The following is a 4,924-nucleotide window of genomic DNA, read 5'->3' on the forward strand; positions in this document are numbered from 1 at the left end:
CGCTGGATTCATAAGGAACGTCTCAAGTGAGCATGCGTACAACTCCAGCAAACACACTGCGCACGTACCCCCTCCCAAGTACTACCAGGCCACTACACATGCTTACAGCTCACCGCAGGGGAAGAATCAGGAAAAAAGCCATGCAAGACCCTGAAAGTATGCCAAGGTATACAACTCCAAGTCAAAGGTCAAACAGTACACTGGCTCTCTCTAGTCGCCCTCTTGGCCCTCTTCCAAGTGTACTTTACTTCCTTTCATTCCCCCTCTAAAGCTGTTTAGTAAACTTTCACTCCTGCTCTAAAACTTGCCTCAGTCTCTCCTTCCTTATACCCATTGAATTCTTTCTTCTGAGGCGGCAAGAATTGAGGTTGCTGCAGACCTGTATGGATTTGCAGTTGGTAACATACTTTGGTGCCACGTGACTCAGATACATTCTGCTGCTAACAGACATAAGTTTTTATTTCTCTGGGATAAATGCCCAGGAGTGCTATTTCTGGGTCATATGGTAAGTATATGTTTGTTTTTTTAAAAAACTGATCAAGTGTTTTTGGGAGTGGCTATACAATTTCACATTCCCACCAGCCATATATGGAAGATCCAGTTTCTCTGCATCCTCACCAGGATTTGATACTGTCACTTATTTGCATTTGAGCTGTTCCATAGATGTGTAGTAATTTCTCACTGTGGCCTTAATTTACATTTCCCTGAGGCCAGTGCTATTGAACATCTTTTCATATGCTTATTTTTCATCTGCATATCTTTTTCAGTGAAATGTCTCTTCATGTCTATTGCTCATTTCCTGATTAAATTGTTGACTTTTTTTTACTGTTACAGTTTGAGGGTTTTAAAATACATACTATAGATACTAGTACTATATGGAGTTTGCAAATGTTTTCTCCCAATCTGCAGCCTGTTTTTTATTATTTTTTTTTAACAGGGTCTTTTGCAGAGCAAATTTTTTTTATTTTGATGGAGTCCAATTTATTAACCATTTCTCATATGAATCATGTTCTTAGCGTCATAGCTAAGAATTCCTGACCAAGCAAGTAGAATCTCAAACTAGAATATATTCCTTTCTTTGTTTTTTTTCTTTCCTTTTTTTTGAGACGGAGTCTCGCTCTGTCACCCAGGCTGGAGTGCAGTGGCCGGATCTCAGCTCACTGCAAGCTCCGCCTCCTGGGTTTATGCCATTCTCCTGCCTCAACCTCCCGAGTAGCTGGGACTACAGGCGCCCGCCACCTCGCCCGGCTAGTTTTTTGTATTTTTTAGTAGAGACGGGGTTTCACCATGTTAGCCAGGATGGTCTCGATCTCCTGACCTCCTGATCCGCCCGTCTCGGCCTCCCGAAGTGCTGGGATTACAGGCTTGAGCCACCGCGCCCGGCCAGAATATATTCCTTTCTTAAATCAGACCAACAAAACTAGTGTTGATTCAAGTTTGAATGAGTGAAGTCACAAGAACCAAAATCCCAGAATTAACTGTCATCATTGTCAATTAAAGTTTGTTTTCCATGAACCATGCATTGCTGTAAGCAATGTAATACTTCAAAATGATCTCTCCCTTTTTTATAATGTAAGCTTCTTTGCCAGAAGAAAAAAAAAAATGATACACTGCTGAAACCTTAAGGAGACAAAACCAGAAAACCAAAGCAAAACTGAAACAATGTGTGAACTGAGTACATAATAGGCTCAGAAAACAGTCATCAAAGATATTGCAAAAAAAGAGGAGAATAAAGGAAAGTGTTGCTTCTTTATTAGATGGGGACACAGAGGAAGGAGTAGCAGATAGAAAACAAAGCCACAAAATAGCATTTTCATCTGGTTTGATCTTGATCAATATCAAAAAACTGGTAAGGTATAGGAAAGTTTAGTTAACACATGGACTTGGAGAAAGGAAGGACAAAGTTGCAGATGGCCTGAAACTAGGTAAGTAGCAAAGAAAATTCATTTCAATGGGCTGAGGCCCTGCAAACAGATGATCTTAGGGAATCTAAGTAAAGTCATTGCCTGTAATTGCAAACTTGACAACTGTGTATGGAATATTATTATATTCACAGGGATGGCAATTTCAGATACATTCCACATTGTCTTCAGAATGACTCTTTCCAATAAAATTCTTGTCCCTAATTGATAGGAAATGAAACTGCGGCCAAAATCACATCATAAGAGTGGCACAACTGGAACTGAAATGCTGGATCTTAGTGCATTTTCCGGAACACATCTGTGTCTTCCCAGATCGGGAGGTGGTGTGAGGAAGAGAGACAAAACACCTTTCAGGGTAGCAGGGACCGGAGGGCTGCTGACAGACACAGAGACACCTGACCCAAGAAAACAGAGAAGATGAAAGTGCACTGGCCCACGAATCAGAATCAGATCCTGCCCCAACTCTGTAGCTTACTAGCTGTGTGACCTTGGGGAAAGCTACTCTCCTGCCCTGGACTTCTTTTGGGGGGCAGGGGTTGGGAAAAAAACCAAAAGTCTTTATTGATAAATAGCTTACAATTAAACAAATAGAGTCGTGGGCTTGATGGGGAATAAAACTAGGGCAGAGGCTCAATCTCTCTCCATTTCCACCCCGGCGCAAGGCCTCAGCCCTCTGAACACTTCGGATCATGAGGCCTTGATGGACAGCCCAAGCTTTCTCAGGCCCTTGGAGGCTTCTGTCTTCCCGGTCAGGTGTGCAGGCACCACCTTGGACACACTGCCCCAGCAGGAGAAGCTGCCTTGGTGTTTGGCCTCTGCCCAGCACCCTGAGCAGCTGCCCCTTTTGGGGCCTCGGCCTTGGCCACCGTCTTCTTTTGGTGGGGAAGCAGCGCCGTTCTTGACCTTGCTGGCCGTGAGTTTTGAACTCTTACTCCCAGCTTTGATTTTCCTGTGGGCCTCAGCGTCTCCTTAGCTGCTCCTGCTGCCTTTGGCCTTTGACTTCTTGCTGAGCCCATTGGCACAGGAAGAGGCCTGCATGACTTTGGCTTTGTGGGGGGCCTTGCTTAGCTTTGCCTTGGTGTCCTCAGCCTCACTGTCTTGCTGGGGGGGTCTTCTCCCTGGCGGTACCTAATTTGGGAGGAGACGTCTGCACCTCTGCTGGCTTCCTGGCTGCCTTTTCACCTTGCTCAAGTTGGGAGGGTCTTTCTTTGCCTCACCTGGTTTCTTGGGGCGGTTTCCCCTGGCCTCATTAGCTCTCCTGGGGCTGTCCAGGGGCGGGGGGCATCTTCCTAGACTGGATTTTCATCTTGTGCTTGGGAACTAATTTGAAGCTGCCAGTAGCCCTCCAGCCTTGGAGTTGAGGGGCCTGGCGAGGAGGCTGAGCTGCATGCTGGTGGCCAGGGCCTGCTTCAGCAGGTACTCGAAGTGGAGGATGTCCCCAGGAGAACCAGTCCCTCCAGCCCTTCCAGAGTATCTGTGTCCCAGCCTGCTGGGCTGGAGTAAAGGAGGTCAGAAGAGGAGGAGGCTTAGCCTGTTCTGGGAATACAGAAGCCAGCCATCCTCCCCAGTCCAGACCCTGGGCCCTATTCAAGGTAGTAGGTGCTGGAGGGTAGGTAGCGTGCTAACTGCTGGCAGGGACAGAGAAGCTGAAAGAGCACTTGGCCATGAATTGGAACTAGATAATGCCCCAGCTCTCTAGCTTACTAGCTGTGTGACCTTGGGGAAAGTTACTCTCCTGCCTTGGGCCTCAGTTTCCTAGGAAAATGAGGAGATTGAACCAGATGACTTTTCTATTACTTCACATTCTAACAATCTATGATCCTGGCTATGATTTGAAAACTCAGAGAGGGATTCTGGGAAAGCTTATGAAAGACTGCAGTGTTCTTTTCTCTTTATTTTATTTTATTTTTATTTTATTTTTTTGAGACGGAGTCTTGCTCTGTCACTCAGGCTGGAGTGCAGTGGCAGTGATCTTGGCTCACTGCAACCTTTGCCTCCCAGGTTCAAGCGATCTTCTTGCCTAAGCCTCCCGAGTAGCTGGGATTACAGGCGCACATCACACCTGGCTAATTTTTGTATTTTTAGTAGAGACGTCATGTTGGCCAGGCTGGTCTTGAACTCCTGACCTCAGGTGATCCACCTGCCTCAGCCTCCCAAAGTGCTGGGATTACAGGTGTGAGGCACCGCACCCAGCCCAGTGTTCTGTTTGTAGATCAAATACAGATTTTCGCTATTTCAGCTGCTTTGCCCAACATCCCTTTCTTCTGCTCTTTTGGTGGCGCTGTCCTTCTCAGAGTCCATGGGATTCTGTTGGGGCTGCCAATCACAGTGCTGGGCCCTAGCCCTGGCCAAGCTGATTGGCCTAAGAGTTGTGCACCAGACCCAAGAAGACCAATCAGAATCTTTCCCTGAATGTGTATGTGTGGATACAAGGGAAAAAAGAGAACTCACTTCTCGGTTGCAGAACTGATACAAACCTGGAGATGTGTGCTCCCTACCCTCCTCCCTACCATCCCCTTCTTCCCGGTGTAGACACGTCTTCATCTTTACACCTCATCGTGGAGGCTCATGGAGGGCAGAAGAGAGAAGCGAAGGCAGGAGCCGGCAGAAAGGAGGGAGGTCGGACACTGGCCTTACTACGGGAGCATGTCAGATGTCAGCTCCCTTCAGGGATTCTTAGCACGTGCTCCTCCAAATTCACCGTATTTGGAGGGGGTGTTTATTTCCTGTGTCTGTCTTCACAAATTACCACAGCTTGGTGACTTAAAACAGCAGTCATCTGGCCAGGCGCGGTGGCTCACGCCTGTAATCCCAGCACTTCGGGAGGCCGAGGCGGGTGGATCACCTGAGGTCAGGAATTCTAGACCAGCCTGGGCAACATGGTGAAACCCCGTCTCTACTAAAAATATAAAAACTAGCTGGGCGTGGTGGTGCATGCCTGTAATCCCAGCTACTCGGGGAGCCGAAGCAGAATCGCTTCAATCCGGGAGGTGGAGGTTGCA

At 47.3% G+C, this 4,924-nt stretch overlaps 1 pseudogene; it reads right to left on the reverse strand.

Annotated features, from left to right (window-relative positions):
- Positions 1-2,552: 2,552 nt before the first annotated feature.
- LOC108534979 (histone H1oo pseudogene) lies at positions 2,553-4,466 on the reverse strand (annotated as a pseudogene).
- Positions 4,467-4,924: the final 458 nt, after the last annotated feature.

Source organism: Rhinopithecus bieti, unplaced genomic scaffold (assembly GCF_001698545.2).
Source record: "Rhinopithecus bieti isolate Rb0 unplaced genomic scaffold, ASM169854v2 scaffold_11380, whole genome shotgun sequence".
In the NCBI taxonomy this organism is placed as follows: domain Eukaryota; kingdom Metazoa; phylum Chordata; class Mammalia; order Primates; family Cercopithecidae; genus Rhinopithecus; species Rhinopithecus bieti.